We start from the raw sequence: 19,766 nt of genomic DNA, 5'->3' as shown, positions 1-19,766 counted from the left end.
TGGCATGAAGTGCAAGCTGCTGATGCTGTGTCATGATCCTCTTACTTTATAGCCCCACCACCTTCCCTCACCCCAATCTTCCTCTTTCTGAATTTCTATCCAGCCACAACACACCCAGGAGGAAGAGAGAGAGCAATACCACAGCAATGATGAAGACGCCCCGGCACTGGACCTGACACTCTCAGCCACAAGCTCAGATATTTGTTCAGATACTGCATGTCATTAGAGGGTAGTTTAAAGTTGGGACCAGCATGTGGTGAGTCACTGGGCATAAATGGGCTACAGCCAGGCCAGGGGAAAAGATAGTTCATGTGCCAACTCACTGAAGGGCAAGGTTGCAGACGAGTTCTGCTGCGGGGACTCAGATGAGGACTCGACGGGGCAGCATACAGGAGAATGCTGATGAGGACACTCACTGAGATGCTGGCTTCATTAGCTGGTCTACCAAACAACATCCTCTCACTGTCAAGGAGCATGGAGGAGTCCGGCTCCAACTTGGCAGAGGGCGTCGTGCAGAGCTTCCCCTGTCCATAGCCTCTGCTCCATCTCCCTGTCATGCTGCAGACCCAGACTATAACTGCAGCACCCAGACCAGTTGTGTAGACAGGCCACCAAATTCTCCGTCTTCACTGTGAGGATGCAGCAACACTCTCTGCCAAATCCAGCAACTCACCTCAACACTTCCAAATACACGCTACAGTACTTCTATAGACTTTGCAAGAGCAGAAGTTAGTGTAAATCACCTTACCCACAGTTTAGGTGCCTGGTCCTTTAAATAACACTATTGCTGGGTCACTCTTGCAGCTGTATGAATGTTTTTTGGTGAGAGACAAGCAAATACATTGAATGTTTGTAAATCATGCATCAAAATCAGCCAGTATGGCTATTTGACATCACGATCTGGCTAGTTGAGAAGCTTCCGGTGCACATACGGCATGTCTGCGCGAGTGGCTTTCCTAGCATGGTGCACTGTGTGGGCCATACCGGAAGTGTTGCGTGCCCCACTCAGAGGACTTCCAGCTTCTGTAGCATTGGCACCAACAGTGCTATGGATCCGAGTTTCATGTTCATACAGTCTGAAAGAAAAGGCTATTTGGACTATTAATCCTGTTCTTTCACCTGACTATGTAGATCTGCGCTCTGAAAGAAGAAAGAAGGGCAGGGACATCCCAAACTGTTTCACAGCCAATGAAATACTTTTGAAGTGCAATCACTGTTGTAATGTAGGAAGCCAACTTACGGTCAGCAAGCTCTTAGAAACAGCAATGTGATGACGACCAGCAAACCTATTTTTTAATTGATGTTGATTGAGGATACCTTCCCTGCTGTTCTTCAAAATAGAGTCTTAGGATGTTTTGTCTCCCTGAGAGACGAGACAGGGCTTCGGCTTAAAGCCTCATCCCAAAGACAGCACCTCCACCAGTACAGCACTACCTCAGTACTGCACTCAAAAGTCAGTCAAGATTTTTCTGCTGAAGTCTCTGGAGTGGAAACTTTCAGAGTCCAGAGTGCTATCAACTGAGCCACGCTGACAATACAACATTTTGATATTATGCAGTGCCTTCTAAGGGCAAGCATTATCAGTTTTTCTTCATAAATTGGAGTTTCAAATGAAAATGAAACTCAGTCCATATCATGAGTAAGTCAACCTCTGTTAATTTTGTTGCAGAACAGGAATTCTGGGGATACGCCTATATTGTAACTCCAGCTTTGCTGAGAAACAACTGAACTTTGGAGTTAGGGCCCGGCTTATTCTGGAGAGAGGCAGTGGCCACAAAATTCGACTCCTTAGCACCCGGTTTTTCGGTGCTACAAGTGCCATTTTGGCTTCAAAGTGGTGTCCCATGGCTTGTAATTCTGGTGCCAGCTGCTCCAGATGTCATTTTGGCAAGGGTGTTAGCAGAGTAGGCAGATTGTGATGTCAAATCAGCATGCAACACTGATTTGATACCATCAGTGCCATTTTGGGGGCTCAACACTCCAGCTAACATTGTCTCTTAAACATGCACAGCTGAACATGTAGACAGCAGCAGGAAGGACCCCCCTATCAGTGCTATTTAAAGGGATCATCAACTACTTTCATGTTAGTTGCTCATTGATTTCTATTGGATCTTGCTGCTATTATAGAAGTGTTTGGTAGTTTCCAAAATTGATTAAAGTTGCCAAAGTCTGCAGGGAGTGAAATATGCCACCTGCTGCAGCCACAACTGCAACGTCAGACCAGGACAAGAACGGCTGTGGAGGTAACCATGGCCATGAACTTTTATGCATTGGGTTCCTTCTAGGCTGGAGCAAGTGATATTTGCAATATCTCCCATTTTGCCATCCACTGTTGCCTAAGGAAGGTGACTGAGGCTCTGTATTCCAAGAGAACTGAATACATTTCATTCTCTCTTGCCAGAAAGCAGTAGGTGGAGCAAGCGCACGTCTTTGCAAAGATTACAGGCTTCTCATGGTGCATGGTGCCATGTTCTGCATGCATGTCTCTTTGCGGGTGCCACATGTCAACTCTGAGATGTACCACAACCAAAAGGAATTCCATTGCCTCGACGTACAGCTGGCGTGTGACCATAGACAGTAAATCAAGCAGGTCAATGCCTGGTATCCTGGCAACATTCATAATGCCTTCAATCTGTGCCAGCTCACTTTGCCATCTGTATTAGAGCCATCACGACAAACCAGAGAGTGGCTACTGGGTGACATGCGCTACCCTTTGATGACATGGCTCATGACTGTAGTGCGCAACCCACAGGCAGATGGGCAGCATGCATATAGCGAAAGCCATGTTGCTACATGAAATATGATAGAACAGACCATTGAGCCATTGAAACAATTCATCTGCTGCTTGGACTGTTCTCAGCAGAGCACATGTCAAGATTTGTGGTGGACTGCTGCATGCTGCTCAAACTCGCCATCATGCACAGCCCTTACCACCAGCTATACAACATGCAGCTGAGCATCAGGAGGAGGAAGAATAATGGAAGAGACAATCAACATAGCCTCTGTCTTGCTGGCTGTCCATGATTGACTCATGCGACTATGATACCAGTAAACGCAACTCCAATTCCCCATTCACCAACAGAACACACCTTACCTTCCCTTTGTTACTGACCAGTGCTGCATCCACTTGGCCAAAATGCAAAAATAAAAGCCAGCATTTCAAAACATTCCAATAACATTCCAAGTTAAATTTATAGATGAAAACACGCCATTTTGCATACATAAGTCAGCTAATTACCCTTGTACATTCCCTTAGTGCTGTCTTTCATGTGCCTTTGGCTGTGCTCCTTTGTAGTGTCACACCCGTGGCTGCAGCATGGCTGATGGAAGGCTACTAACTTTCACTGGGGGAGACTCCAGATGGCCTTGACCAGTTCTGGCCCGAGAAGGCCTGGCTTCAAACGGCACCATCGAGGGCCCTGGTGGGAGTGGCAGTGGTAGGAGGGCGACTGCTGTCACTCTGAGAGACGACAGCAGCTTCTTACTCCATGGAGTCACTTTTACTCTGCCAGGGCAGGCTCTCAGCAATCCTAGCAAACTGCTGGAGGACATATTGCTGGACTACAGTAACACCCTGAAAGCTTCTTTGATATCCCCAGCATGATGGCGACATTCTGAGTTGCGTGGCAGCAAGTTGGCGGCACAGTGGCACAGTGGTTAGCACCGCAGCCTCACAGCTCCAGTGACCCGGGTTCAATTCTGGGTACTGCCTGTGCGGAGTTTGCAAGTTCTCCCCGTGACCGCTTGGGTTTTCGTCGAGTGCTCCGGTTTCCTCCCACAGCCAAAGACTTGCAGGTTGATAGGTAAATTGGCCATTATAAATTGCCCCTAGTATAGGTAGGTGGTAGGGGAATATAGGGACAGGTGGGGATGTGGTAGAAATATGGGATTAGTGTAGGATTAGTACAAATGGGTGGTTGATGGTCGGCACAGACTCGGTGGGCCGAAGGGCCTGTTTCAGTGCTGTATCTCTAAAAAAAAAAAAATTTTTAAATAAAATTGAGCTTGCATGACTCTAGTCTGAGCTTCCACTGCAGCACTCAAATGCCAAGTGGCTTCTGCTTGTGCTGCAATGGAAACTGATAAATGGGCCATCAGTTGCTGCACCATGGTCAGGTTCACAAGTATTCTCATGAAGTTAGCCACCATTTCCACAATGAAAGAGTTGGCTCCAAGTTCTGTGCAAAGCCCTGTGACAAGTTTGTGCCAGACACCTCCATGTTCCTTTACATTGCACGCAGGCTTTCTGGTAGGTCTGCCAATGCACCAAGTATTTCATTGTGCGTAACAATCAGCCTTCTTCTGGAGCCGTCCCCAAAGTCCTCATCTGAATCCTCAGCCACAGAACTTGTGAGTGACCATGCAGTCCAGCAAGTTGGCACTTGAACTACCCTTGTCCTCTGGACTTTTTTTTTATTCATTCATGGGATGTGGGCGTCGCTGGCTAGGCCAGCATTTATTGCCCATCCCGAATTGCCCGTGAGAAGGTGGTGGTGAGCTGCCTTCTTGAACTGCTGCAGTCCATGTGGGGTAGGTACACACACAGTGCTGTGAGGAAGGGAGTTCCAGGATTTTAACACAGCGACAGTGAAGGAACAGCAATAGAGTTCCAAATCAGGATGGTGTGTGGCTTGGAGGGGAACTTGCAGGTGGTGGTGTTCCCATGCATCTGCTGCCCTTGTCCTTCTAGGTGGTAGAGGTCGCGAGTTTGGAAGGTACTGTCTAAGGAGCCTTGATGTGTTGCTGCAATGGGCTGCTTTCAGGCTGGAGTTGTTGATATTTGCAACATCGCCTCGGTTGCCATCTTCAGTTGCATAAGGGAAGTCACTGAGTCTCTCTATTCCAAGAGAGTTGAATACATTTCATTCCCTCTTGCCAGAGAGAAGCAGGCAGAGTGAGCATGTGGCTTTGCAAGGATTGCAGGCTTCCCCGTGGTGCAGGATGCATTGACTGCACATGCGTCACTTTGTGGGAGCCACATGTAAACTCTGGAATATACCGCAACCGAAAGGGATTCCACTGCCTCAACGTCCAGCAACCATACACAACAAATAATGCAGGTCAATGCTTGGTATTCTGGCGATAGTCATGATGCCAACAACCTGCAGCAGTCTGCTGTCATATCTGCATTTGAGCCACTATGACAAAGCAGAGGATGGCTATGGGTGACAAGGACTATCTTTGACAACATGGCTCATGACTGTGATGTGGAACTCACACACGTGGGCAGCGGAAAGGGGAGAGGGCAGAAATCAGCGGCCCATCGCACTCCTTAATGTTGACTACAAGATTCTGTCCAAAGTCATAGCCAGTTGAGTCAAGTCTGCTCTGGGGTTGGTGATTCACCCTGACCAGACCTGCACTGTACCCGACAGGAAGATCTCCGATAGTCTCGCGCTACTCAAGGATACGATCGCCTATGTACGGGACAGGAGGGTGGACACCTGCCTCATCAGCCTGGACCAGGAGAAGGCTGTTGATAGGATATTGCACACCTACATGATGGACCTGCTCTCCAAAATGGGGTTTGGGGAGGGAATCTGCAATTGGATCAAACTGCTCTACGCAAATATCAGTAGCGCAGTCTCAATCAATGGGTGGGATCAGAAAGTTTCCCGATCCAATCTGGAGTCAGACAGGGCTGTCCTCTCTCCCTTGTTTGTTTGCTGTATTGAACCCTTTGCTGAGTCTATTAGGAAGGATGCGAGCATAAGAGGGGTGACAATCCTAGGCAGTGGAGGCACTCAGGTTAAAACCTCCCTGTACATAGATGACGTTGCTGTCTTCTGCTCGGACCCGCTGTCTGGGCACAGACTGATCAGCATCTGCGACCAGTTCGAACTGGCCTCAGGAACCAATGTTAACCACGGCAAGAGCGAGGCCATGTTCTTTGGGAACTGGGCCGACCGATCCTTTGTCCCCTTCACCATCAGGTCAGACTACCTGAAGGTGCTGGGGATATGGTTTGGAAGGGCCAGGGCGTGCACCAAAACCTGGAAGGAGTGAGTAGCCAGGGTACAACATAAGCTGAGCAAGTGGGAGCAGCGATCTCTCTCCATTATAGGTAAGAACCTGGTCATCAGGTGCGAGGTGCTTACGTTGTTGCTGTACGTGGCACAGGTCTGGCCCATACCCCACTCCTGTGCTGTGGCGGTCACCCGAGCCATTTTCTGCTTCATCTGGCGATCCAAAATGGACCGGGTCCGGAGGGACACGATGTTCAAACCTCTGGATAAAGGCGGGAAAAATGTACCCAACATCGCCCTCATCCTGATGACTACCTTCGTGTGCAGCTGCATCAAGCTGTATGTAGACCTCGAGTACGCAAACTCCAAGTGTCACTACGTGCTGAGGTTCTATCTGTCCCCAGTGTTGCGAAGGATGGGCCTGGTCACATTGCCGCGGAACGCTCCATCCAGTTGGACTGTGCCGTACCACCTATCCTTCGTGTAAAAGTTTCTGCGGAAGAACACCTTTGACTACCAATCCATCAGGCAGTTTTCTGCATGGAATGTCCTCAAGGCCCTACGGGAAAAGGAGATGGTGGACCCTGTTGGATGGTTCCCCGAGAGACTACCAAAGTCATTTGGCGAAATGCCTCATCACCAGAACTTTCAAACAAGCACCAAGATGTAGCTTGGCTGGTGGTGAGAAGAGCCCTCCCTGTCAGATACTTCCTGCACGCCCGAAGTCTCACCCCCTCCGCACAATGCCCTCGAGGTGGCTGTGGTGGGGAAGAGACTGTTGCCCACTTCCTTCTGGAATGTGTCTTTGCATATCAGTTGTGGAAAGAGATGCAGTGGCTTTTGTTGAGGTTCATCCCAAGCAGCTCTGTAACACAGGAGTCTGTGCTCTACGGGCTGTTCCCAGGGATGCACACCGAGACAAACATCAACTGCTGCTGGAGGACTATCAATTCAGTGAAAAACACCCTTTAGTCTGCCCGAAACTTGCTGGTCTTCCAGCGCAAAGAGTTGTCCACGACCGAATGTTGCAGACTGGCACATTCCAAGGTCCAGGACTATGTGCTGAGGGACGCACTAAAGCTTGGGGCAGCCACAGCAAAGGCTCAATGGGGAAAGACCACTGTGTAAGGTCCCCCCCACCAAAGTGAACTGAGGGGCTGGATCCATGGAAAACATCTCGAACTGTATTGGGAAATTTTTGTTTGCTGTAAAATGTACATGGCATGAAAAATGAAATGGAAGGGTTGTGAGGCAACTCACTCCTGTATTGAAGGAAACTGATCTCCTTTGCACTCTTTGTATTTTTTGACTTGGTGCTGTTTGGAACTGTTTTGTAATGTATTTTTTACAGATTATTATGAATAAAGTATATTTTGGAAAAAAAAAGCATGCACATAGCAAAAGCCTGCTGTCACATGAAGCATGATAGAGCAGATTATTGGGGTGCTTAAAAAACACTTCTGCCGCCTTTATCGCTCTGGAGGAGCCCTGCAGTGCACAACCTCGTCATCATGAGGGTACAGTCCTGGTCACCAGCCATATGGTGAAAAGCTGAGGAGCAGGAGGAAGAGAGGAAGCAACAAACACAGTATCTTTCTGGCCTGGCTATCAGTGATCGACTCATCTGACTGCGATGCCAGTAAATGCAACCCCAATCACCAACAGTCCCACACATTACCTTTTTTTCTGTAATAAAAGCAAAATACTGCAGTTGCTGGAAATCTGAAATAAAAACAAGAAATGCTGGAACCACTCAGCAGATCTGGCAGCATCTGTGGAAAGAGAAGCAGAGTTAACGTTTCGGATCAGTGACCCTTCTTCGGAACTGGCAAATATTAGAAATGTCAAAGGTTATCGGCAAGTGAGGCGGGGGTGGGGCAAGAGATAACAAAGGAGAAGGTGTAGATTGGACAAGGCCACATAGCTGACCAAGAAGTCATGGAGCAAAAGCAAACAATATGTTAATGGTGTGTTGAAAGACAAAGCATTAGTACAGATAGGGTGTTAACGGACTGAAGATTGAACAGCAGCAAGTACAAACATGAAAAAAAAACTTTTTTTCTGTTACTGACAATCACAGCATCCATTTGGCCACAATGCTAAAATAAAAACCACCACAAAATAAATATTCTAAATCAAATTTATAAATCAACTCATGCCGCATTGCATCCACACATCAACTCATCATCATTGTGCATTCCCCTCGTGACTGTCCTCTGTGTGCCTTTGCCTGTCCTCGTACTCCTATCGAATGATACCCCAGTGGTTGCAGGATGGCTGGTGGAAGGCTGCTGTCTTTCAGTGGAGGAGACTGCAGATGGCCTTGGAGGAGAAACTCAACCAACTCCGGGCCTAGAAGGCCTGGTCTCAGCATGGGCAGCAGTTGGTTGGCTGACAGGAAACAGCAAGTACACTGGTGGAGTGTTAATGGTGGGAGGATGAATGCTGTTGTCTTGAGAGAGGACAGTAGGCTCATGCTCCACGAAGACTCTGCAACCCCCCAATACGGTGTCTCAGCAATCTTAGAAAACTGCTGGAAGACAGATGCTGGATAGATGCGACACCCTACAGGTCCCTTAGAAGACTGGTATCCTCAGCCATGATGAGTCTAGGTTTGTGTTGCAGCAAGCCCAGCTTCTACAAGAGAAGCTTCAGCTGTCAGGGCAGCAAGCTGAGCTTTCATGACAGAAAGTTCAAGGTTCCACTACAGCACCCAGATGTTGGGTGGCTACTGTTCGAGCTGTAATGGAAGCTGAGATATCAGCTATCAGAAACTGCATCATGGTTGGGTCTGCAAGTGTGCTAATGGAGATGGCCACCACTTCTACGCTGGAAAGGATGGCGTCCAACCTCTGTGCATAGACCTGTACCAAGTAGGTGCCAGACTCCTCCAAGCTCCTTGACATTGACTGCAGTCTATCTGGCAGGTCTGCCGGCACACTGAGCATTTCATTGTGCCGCGCCATTGAAATCCTCATCTGAGTCCCCTGCAGCAGAATTTGTGTGTGACCTTGCCCTCCAGGGAGTTGGCACTTGCACTAACCTTGTCCCCTGCCCTGCCATCCCCAGGTTTCACCATATGCAAATTCTGACTCTAAGCTATCCTTTAAAGAACACATATTGTCAGTATTTGAGCTGGTGGCTGTGATTGTGAGAGTCGGTGACAATGTTTCTTCTTCATCACTGTCTTCCTGCTCTTCCAACTGTTTCTCTTCCACCACTGCATGGGCAGGTTGCAGTTCTTGGGTATTGAAAGGCACGAGGGTAGGGTTGTGGTGAAGGGAAGTGGGGAAAGCAAGTGGTACATGCACTATCTGTAGCTTGTAAATCAGAAGAGATTGTGGGATGAAGGGGAAGTGAGATGTGAGAAGGGGGATTTGGTGTGAGAATACCATCATCTTCGATGGTTTCAAGCCCACTGCTGGCCACAGTCCCAGCGATAGCTGCTCCGATGTTCGCAACCACCAACTCCTTCATCAGGTTAAGAATATGCACCGAGCCCGTCCCTGAGGGTTAGGTGCTTCTGCCTTTGGTTATGCGGCCCTTTGTCCTGTAAAAGAGAGAGAAGTGTGTCAGTGAGTGTGGTGCAATGCATTTAGGTGATGTGGCTATCATGGTTGAATAGCTGGCAGTGTGTGCAAGCTGTAAGATGTGGGTGTGAGGCTTGCAACAGTGCTAAGTGTGTGAGGGTGATGTGAAGTTATGAATATTAGGGATGAGTAGTGATTGATAGAGATTGGTGGTAGGTGAGTGATGGGGGTGTGGTACATTGAGCAATGTGAGAGGCTATTGGTGCAATTGGTGGGATATGGCATTTGAAAATACATTCACTGACCTTAACCAGTCATGTGAAGTCATTGAACTTCTTACGGCACTGCATCCAGGTCTTTAGGGCTTGACTCCTAGAATTGACTGCCACGGCTATTTTGTCCCACTGTCTTCTCAAAGTTTGTCTGGAGGGCCTGTTGGCCCCCTCTTGATGGATGACATCTCTCCCCATCTCCACTTCCTGCATCTAGGTCTCCATTGCAGCATCAGAAACTTTTGGAGCCCGCCATCTGCCATTTTGTGCCATTATTGAGTGCTCCCCATGTCAAAATGGTTTCAACCCCGCTGCTGGCCACAGGCCCAGCGAGAGCAACTTCCAGCCCTTACGCCAGTCATAATGCACCTCCCCTTTAAGAGGTACAGACTTGTTCGTGCAGGCTAGCTTGACCTCATGCTAGCCTCTCACGATTTTGCGTCCCTGATCGGGCATGCGTCTACTCTGCAGCACACATATCGCCTGCTGCACACTGTAATCATTTAAATTAGCGGGTAGCACGTTTGCGTTTCATCTGCATCTGAATCAATGGTGGATGGGAGCCAGTGATCCCATAGATTGGCTGAACTGGAATGGGTGGGGTGGTTCTGCTGAAGGTTCTGAGGCTTTCCAGCACTGGGGAAGTCCTACAGTGTAGCAACATTTAAGGGGATAGTCTTGAAGTCTGGCAGTATTTTTGTGGAGGGGATAAGGTGTCTGGGAGTTAGTAGCAAGGGGTCAGGATTGTAGGTTTTGATCTTATTGGTCCTGGGATTTGGCAGCACTGGAGTTTGGCAATGAGTTTTAAGTGATTGGCGAGTTCCTGGAGTTTGCAAGTACTGGAGCATGTTCCTGGAGTGTTGTAGCAATGTATTGGGGTGGGGAGATTGGTGGGTAACAAGGTTACGGCAGTACTGTGCAGTAGGGTCTGTCAGCAATGGGAAAGGGTTACCTGGGGCATGACAAAACTGAAATGGGGGGAATACAGGCTCATATTATACTGGGTAGGGAGTTGGAATTGGCAGATGAGGAGGAAAGTCCCATTATATCTAAGTGCTGGGAGGGAGAACCGAGGGTGAGGCAGAATGATGGGGTGCTGGGTAAAGGATCCCCCTTCTTCTCCCAAATCAACTTAACCAATGAGAGGGAAGTACAATGAGCAGATCAGCACTCCCTAGCTTGGAGCCTGAGTTGGGACTGAAACACTGCTCAGTATAACAAATCGAAGCCTGATAAATAGTGCTGCAGGAAACTGTGACATGACATCAGTACAAGAATATTGCTACAGGAAAGAACTGTCACACCTGCAAAAGGTTTGTGCTAACTACAAAATCCTTAATCTGCTGCCAGCAGATTTCTGGTGGCATTGCTCACTGTGAATCAGAGGATGGACCATTATTCAACAAAATGAAAGTTATTGTTATCAAAATGTGATATTGTTACAAGCAGTCAGTGTGAGACTTATAGGAAGTGCACACTATAAACAAGACTCTAAATGAAACATTAGCCGATCTCCCATGATGTTGCTCACAATGAGTTGGGGGATATGCTGTTTTGTAAGAACTTGGTGTTTATGTTGGGGAGCGGAAGATAGTGTTGGGAGCCACAAGTAGCCACAAGGCTATGGGCCAAGTGCTGGAAAATGGGATTAGAATAGTTAGGTGCTTGATGGCCGAAACAGACACAATGGGCCGAAGGGCCTGTTTGTGTGCTGTATAACTCTATGACTCTATGTTAGCCCTGTTAATTCCATATACAAAGGCCGTCATACCTATTTCAGGCCTGGGTACTGCATGTTTTTTTGACCTTTATTAATATGGCAGTGACCCACTCAGCTCATAATGAGAGTGCACTTTTTGCCGCCACATTGGAGACTTAGGATGCTGTTTAGCGCCCAGCAATTGGGCACTATATAGCCAAATTTCTAGGCCATCAGTTGGGTGAACTGGGTGCTACTGCTACATGCTGGAAAATTGTGCACAAGGTACATTCTCAGACTGTGATCTACATTCAGCTAATAGTAGCAGCTCTGGGCAAAAATGTCTGTTGAAGTCCAGGCTTTTGGGACAGGCTGAGGTCTTCAAGTAATGCTTTTCATAAAGGTGTTAAAAGACAATTCAGTGGGTGCAGTTAATCATGTTGTTGAGAATAATAGCATTTTTGATGCTTTTGAAATTAGAAATTCTAGTTCTGAGACAAAAATGTTTCAAAATGTTTTCTGAATGATGCAATTGATACTTTTTTAAATTCTTATATTGATGGTGACTAAGGAGTTTATTTTTTAGAAGTCCTTTGCAGTGCTTATTATCGGATTTCCAGCCTTTTCCCTCCTTTTGTTTGTTTCGTTCCCTACCTTTTCAGTTTTTATTTACTGCTATTTACTTTGAGGCAATAAATTCATATGTGACAATATGTGACTGCAGGAGGTGAATGTGGCAGAGTATGTGCTAAACGCAAAACTTTAAATATAGATAAATATAGAGCAACTCTTCATACACTGTATTGTAGCAGCATTCTGCATTAAATAAAAATATTCAACGTATTTCTGCAAAGGGATTCAAAGTATGTTGGATGCTTGTTGCTATGTGAAGCTTTTCTTGGCTTGGTAAACATGGATTTATTTATTTTTGCATTAATTTGGCTTTCTCGCAGGAACAATTAACGGACTATGAGCCATCTTATCAAGGGAAATGTAGTGATTTTATTTAGATAGTTTCAGTCAGTGAAGAAGGCTCGACAGAAAATCAGACTTACAGTTTTAAACAGAGCCCAGGATTCAGATATGCCTGTTTGGAGTGTATTACTAAAGCCACAGAAATGTGAATGCTTATTACCATATCTGTATATAGCTATTCCTCCCTATATCAGATAATCCCCTAGGCTGACGAATTGCATTACACGTCCTGGTTGAGCTGATCCGACTGCGTTTCTGGAAACAATCCTACACTTTCCGTGGTTAAAGAGATCAGCAGACAAACGGCTAAGTTAACAGATGGGCACCACTAACAAGCTGCTCAGTGTTTTCTAATTTACATGACACAGTGAAAGGCCCAGGGAAAACGCAGGTATCCCGTGCTACAAACAGAAGCAGATGGTGAAGATTCCTCTCTGGGCTCTCAGGAGACCCTCTCTCTCAGGCTGTCGAACGGTTATTAGCGATTGCTTTCCAGGGCTACTGTTCCTGCAGGGATCTGTGACTACCACCCACCCCCCTCCTCGATATTAACGTGACTTGGCAAGTGGAAGGACACAACCTCGCACGCATACACACAGACACAAACAAACACATGGAAAAATATCAGGTTACACAGTAACAGCACGGTTCAATCTCTTGGACTAGGATTTACAAACCTCATATGAAAGGCGCAAGAGAAGAGATTGGAAATGTTGCGCACAGCAAAGGTAAGAAGATTATTTTCAACCAAGTTTAACTGTTTCAGTACTGAAATTCTCTCTTTAATTTCCACAGTAGTAGTAGGTTTTCTCGTACAACATCTGTACACGCGAAAAGAACCAGCTGTTTCTCAGTTTCTTGCTGTTGGGTATTTTGTCGCAGATTAGTATTCGAGAAATATGCTGACCCTCAGAAGTGAATGATAAAATACAGCCTAGTCTGAACTCGGGCAGGCTCCTTGAATCTGAATCCCATAAAAGTGCGGTTCATGCGCCTGGCTTAATGGGAACATGAGAACTTGACTGACTGCCAACCGAAGTTTCTATCGATGTCATTGGAAAGGCTAAACATCTAAGGAATTTCACGAAGGGATGCATTTTTTGGAAAAACAAAATTGCTCGGATAAAATTAGTACTTCTTCAGTTTAGGAGGGGAAAGAAGTCAGATTTCCAGCCAGCTATCACGCCCATAGCAATGTGTTAGCAAGATAACAAACTAACTTGTACTGTCTGGTGCAGTCATGCTGCTGCAGCTTAGTGTTAAAAGCTATCGCTGTGGGAAAGAAGGGCTTTGTATTGTTTACCCCTTGAGCATTGCAATATGATTGAAAGTTACCACTTCGTCGTATTCCCATCGAGTTAGAGATTGACTGAAAGGTAAAATGACTGTTAAAGGATCAAAGATTCCGAAATAATGAGACATGGATCTGTCACTCCTGTCATTGGATTCAATTCAATGCAAACAAAAAATAATGAAATGACGGTAGCCATCTTCAGGCACTTTTTAAAAAATTAAAAGTAACATTTTTTTTTATTACTGGACGCATGTTGAAATTTTCTGCGATAGTAATCTTTTAATGGAAATTTTCCATAGTGAGCAATGGAGTTATTCAGTTGTTCTATTAAGTAAACCCATTGATTTATGGTATTGTTTATGTTCTCCTGAAACAGACGTTGTTACTGATGGGAATGAATACCATGCAGTCATCTATTTTTAACTTAACAATTTTAGAAAAAATGAGTCATTCGGTATTTGTGACATTGGCTTTTTAGTAAACACTTTTTTCAGTCTTCAAAAGTTTAAGGCTTTGCAAGCTAGAGACACCCTGAAGCTCTCTGCAAAACAAAAGTCATCCATTATAGACTATTTTAAAATGAAATTCCATTGATATATCATGTGGCAGAATCCTTAGTTTGCTTGTAAGCATTTTGTTTCTCTGCCAGTGTCGTCCTCCTCCCAAAGGCATTGGACTGCTACTGGAGAAGGATTCAATGAGGGTCTCCTGTACTGCAACCAAATGGCCATGCATTATTTGTAAGTTTAGATAACTAGTGTTGGTAGTGGGGGGGTATCAGAGCTCAATCCTACCCACACTAGATGTTCAGACCTGCTTTCACTTTGCTGTCCAACGGGCCTGCTGCAATCAGCAGCAACAATCTTGGCTGACTCTTTTACCCCGCCTGTGATCCACTGTAGTATCCCCATAGCCATCCCAGTTCTGATCAGGAGTTGAACCTCGGACCTTCTGGTCTGTATGGCTCAGTGACATCTTGCTTTTACCAACTGAATCATCAAGGGATTGAAATATTTAGAGCATAGTAGGAAAGTCATCCCAATTTCAAACTTACTTTTTATGAAGAACAAGCTTTAATTCCAATTTTTGAAAGGTGAAAAAAAAAGCTTTAGTTGGAATATTTACTGATTTTATTACAACTAAAAACAAAGCAAATAGGTCTGAAAATTAATTGAATTTTTTTCTCTAGTTTTATAGGAGACAAAATAGTTTTGTCTATAAATTATCCTCTTTTTCCAGGTAAAATCATGGAATTTCATGAATTTCTTTTCTGCAATGGTGAAATTTGTATGTATTGCAGCAGCACAGGGCTGTACTGACTTTTACCAGCTGAAGGCAGTGTTATTATAATCTGCTGTTCTGAATTATGGTTGCATTCAGTTCAGTGTAACATATTCTAATAGCTATGCTTATGGTCAGGGCTGCATGTCATCCAAAGCTGTAAGGATATTGACTGCAACAACTTATTATATTCAGGGAGGTAACGGCAACTCAAATAATACTTGGCATGGGAAGCATTCTAATATTTGCCTTTAAGAAATGCTGACAATTCAGTATTCTTAGTTCTAGTGTTAATGAGATTTTGACTAATTCATAAAGGCAGAGGTTATGGCTGATGCAAGGCCAATTTTCTTCATTTTTGGTGTGTTTGTTCTAGATTATAATTTAAAACCTAATTTAGGAAAGCAGTTCATTCATTACAGCTGTGAATTAGGTGTGAAAGTACATTAAATTGTTCTTGGTATTGTGGATGATTTTATTAACCACAGTCCAGTACAAAGCAAAGCTGAGATCAAGCAGGTAGCAGTATCAAATATAATGTGACCAGCTGAGGGCAACCAATTTTAGTTGGTGAGGGAACCTTTACTTATGTATTGATCTGTAAACCATTAGTCAGTAAACACCATTTGGTACTGTTACCAATAACAACTTGCATTTAAATAGCACTTTTAACTAAATAAAACATCCAAAGATGTCATGTGGTGAATAATCAGACAAAATTGACACTGAGCCAAAGGAAACATTAGGACAGGTGATCAAATGTTTAGTCAAAGGAGGAGACAGACGTCGAGAGGTTTCAGGAAGAAATTCCAGAGTTTATGGCCTAGGCAGTTGAAGGCATGGCCAACAGCAATAAATTGGGGACGTGCAAGAGGCCAGAAATGGAGGAGGTTCTAGGGTTGTAGGAAGTTACAGAGATAAAGAGGATGAGGCCATGGAGAGATTTGAACACACAGATGAGAATTTTTTTTTACTTAGAGATACAGCACTGAAACAGGCCCTTCGGCCCACCGAGTCTGTGCCGACCATCAACCACCCATTTATACTTATCCTACATTAATCCCATATTCATACCACATCCCCACCTTCCCTCAATTCCCCTACCACCTACCTATACTAGGGGCAATTTATAATGGCCAATTTACCTATCAACCTGCAAGTCTTTGGCTGTGGGAGGAAACCGGAGCACCTGGCGAAAACCCACGCAGTCACAGGGAGAACTTGCAAACTCCGCACAGGCAGTACCCAGAATTGAACCCGGGTCGCTGGAGCTGTGAGGCTGCGGTGCTAATTTTAAAAGCCAAGTGATGGACCAGGAGTCAACATAGGTCAGTGTAAAGCATGGCTACCTGACCCGAACCTGACCAGACCCAACAACGTGTTGGGTTCGGGTTGGGTCTCTCTTCCGGTTCCGGCATTCAGGATTGGGTCGGGTTGGCTGGACGCGGACACAGTGCTGCCTTGCTCAGGGAGGGAACTTCTGCATGATTCTTCAGGAACAGCCTGCTGCCAGAACGGAGGATCACAACATTGGGTCAAAATCCTGGAATTCATACCCAACAGCCTCGTCATTACACTGCAGCATTTGAAAGAGAAGGCCCACCACCACCTTCTCAGCACAATTAAGGTTTGGCAATAAATAAATATATAAAAAAGATCAGGATGGTATGTGAATTGGAGGGTAATTTGGAGGTGATGATGTCCCCTTGGCATTGTTGCTGTTGCCCTTCTTAGTGAACGAGGGAGGGAGGAGCTTTTGAAGTAACCTTGGTGAGTTACTGCACTAGATCCTGTTAATTGTGCATGCTGCAACCACAGTGCATCAGTGATGCTGGGGGTGGATATTGCGGCAGTGGCAAAAGCATCAATCAAGCAAATTGCTTTATCCTGGATTGTGTTAAGCTTCTTGAGCGTTTTTGTAGCTACACCTAGCCAACAAGTAGTACATATTCCGTTATATTTCTGAGTTGAGTCAGGTAGATAACTGATCAATATTAATAGGTTAACTGCCTTGCTACTCAATGTCTTCACTTTAAATTTTGTTCTGTTTGTGAATCTGCCTGTGAAACCTAATTATATCTGTCTATAATGTACTAAAGGTCTTGCATATAGCATGCACTTTCTGTAAATGTCACATTACCAACTGTGACATTCCTTTGGTCACACTTGTTATGAAGCAGTATATCCTGCTCACTGTGACGCTCAATGTCATGAGAGATCTGCTGTACTTTATAAAACACTGCTTCAAAGTGGAAGAATGTAATAATTACAAGCATGATATTCATTTTGAGGATTGATTAAGGTACATTCAATTATTCATGTTGTCTGTAATTTTTTTGCATTGTGTTTAGCTTATTGTTTGTGGGTGAGGTTAAAATTTAACAAGTACTGTCAATGTTTGAGCAGGTCTTGCCAGTGGAGGGGTTGATGCACTGTAGCTGGCTTAAAGAAAAACCCAATTGGAAGTGGTCTGATTCATTCCAAGTGCATGACAGGCTAAGATGATGCTGAGAGCATGAAATACTGTACCTGTAGGGCTATTACAGTGTGAGTATAACCACATTACTGGCCCCAGATGTGTATTGGAACAAGGATATGATTCTACATTATCCTAGGCTGGTTGCAGCTAATTGTAACTATAGGCACAGATGTTGCTCTTTGTTGGCAATCCAACTTTAAATACATTGCAGTCTATCATGTATAATCTCTTGATATCCCTGTCCAATATGTTGTGTGTTGCTATAACACAGCATCACATAATCTCTTAAACTGCTGCAGTGGGTTATGATTACAGAATTCTATTGCTTCAGCTAATCATGGTTCAGGCTAAAGCTGGCCAAACTTAATTTATATTTTAAAATAGTTCATCCCTGAGTGGGATATGTACAGAATGATAATTGTATAAAATGATAAAGTAATGTAGTTCTGAACTATTTTTGAAAGAACCACATGTGGCTTCATGCAACAAAAAAAGACTGTTCAGCACAGACGAGGATAAATTTGAAGGCAATGCACACCAGGTGGCTGAAGAGCATGTGCAACCTTCTGGAGTCAACAGAGTGTGATTTTCACAGGAAACCTTCACCTCTAATGCCTGGAGTGGACACAAATTTCCACTGCTGTCCAAGTGTTATGCCACAGGCTGATTCTCACCCCTAGATCCTCAGTAAGTAATAGCAGCAGTGTAATTAATCACAGTGAAGTGTTTTTGGCAGAAAGCAATGAGTACTTAAGCAGTAAAATGAACAGTCAATTGTGGGATGTCAACAGCTAGCACAATTGATTTTTGTGTTTAAATCCTATTTAATGTGTACTGTTTTATGAAATAGCCAGTTTTTGATGTGAGTGTTAACGACTCTAGATATGAGCTTTGTATTCCAGAATTCATTGATGGCTCTAATGATATAGTCCATGGGCACGATCACCCTTTGTTCCCTTGCCCAAATGGGCATTGCTCAGCCTAAGTTGTTTAGTTACCATGGACAGAACGTTCAACTTGGACAGGAGTGTGAAACTGTTGATGTCAGTGTAAAAGAAAATTGTTCCAATGTATGGCCAGTGGCTTTATGCCCCCACCAAAGTTAAAAGTCCTGTCATACATGTCATTCTATAAGAATATGTCTTGTTTACTACAGATGATTACTGCATGTAAAACAATTATTTGTAATGAACCAAACGATGTGATGGTCCCTTTCTTGTCCCTCCTGTGCGTGGGAACGTGAGGGAGAAGAGTCCCTCCAGATCACTGTGACACAATTTGAACAATTTTACAACTATTTATCAGATTTGGTAACAGAAAGAACCAAGCCATACCCATAATAGCCCACAATTTCCACATTAAAAAAGGGGCAATCTCCTCAATTTTTGCCACAATCTTACAAGTGATGGAATGTTGACTATACCTGCCGTTTAAGCAATGACATGCCTTTGTTCCACTGTACTTTTGGTGTAACTACATGCACATTCAAGGCTGTTTGAATTATCAGCTGGTTTGAAGCCATTGGTTACTTTTGCTAGTTTTGCAGATTGGCATTTATGTAAATACATGCTCCCTTACCCAGAGAGGGGTTAGAATGTGGAACTTGCTACCAGGGGAAGTAGTTGAAACAAATAGGATAGGTACACGAGGGATATGCTGATAGGATTTGATGAGTAGGGTAGGAAGCTTTTGTGGAGCAGATCAGTTGCACAGACCAGTGGAGATAAAGAGCCTGTTTCTGTGCGGTGAATTCTATGTAATAGACCATTCGCCCCATCAAACACATACTTTCTGATAAGACATGGCCATCTTGTACTGCAGTGGACTCCTGCTGATCCATTTAATCTAAGGGAGGCAGGTAACCACAGAAAACACTCATAGGCTTTGTAGGTAAATGAGCTTTTTAACCATTCTTAGTTGCCTTACGGCATTTAGTAAACACCATATACTTCCGAATCTTCCTGATGGCACTTAACAAAAAGAAAAGGAATTGCTTTAAAACTACCTGGTAGTGTTTCTGTCATTAAAACATTTAATTTTCTTTTAACTTCTGACTGTTTCAATGGGAACCTGCTAATCAGTTCCTGCACCCTGTGTGGTGCTGCAAATGATGTACATCTGTGTAAATCTCCTTATTATGCATTCATTAACATTGATAATGAAATTTCCAACCTGTCTTTTTTAAGATTGCACAAAAAACTCATAGAAAAGCAGCAAAGACAAATAGAAATCTTTCAACACTGAGTCTATTTCCCTGCTGATTAATAGAA

At 44.6% G+C, this 19,766-nt stretch overlaps 1 protein-coding gene across 3 annotated transcripts in view; it reads left to right on the top strand.

Moving 5' to 3' along the window:
* LOC137383832 (alpha-1,3-mannosyl-glycoprotein 4-beta-N-acetylglucosaminyltransferase C-like) overlaps nucleotides 1–19,766 on the top strand; it is a 305,702-nt gene that overhangs the window by 143,717 nt on the left and 142,219 nt on the right. For 2 of the 3 annotated variants that reach the window (XM_068057105.1, XM_068057106.1), the window contains exon 1: nucleotides 12,704–13,170. The exons of the other annotated variant lie outside the window; for it this stretch is intronic. The gene's annotated coding sequence lies outside the window, so the exon portion shown is untranslated. Of the gene's footprint in view, nucleotides 1–12,703; nucleotides 13,171–19,766 lie in introns of those variants that run through there. 3 annotated transcript variants of the gene reach the window in all.

The sequence above is a fragment of the Heterodontus francisci genome, chromosome 25 (genome assembly GCF_036365525.1).
Source record: "Heterodontus francisci isolate sHetFra1 chromosome 25, sHetFra1.hap1, whole genome shotgun sequence".
NCBI lineage: Eukaryota > Metazoa > Chordata > Chondrichthyes > Heterodontiformes > Heterodontidae > Heterodontus > Heterodontus francisci.
Note: the sequence above shows the minus strand (reverse complement) of the source record. Positions and strands in the feature narration are given on the sequence as shown.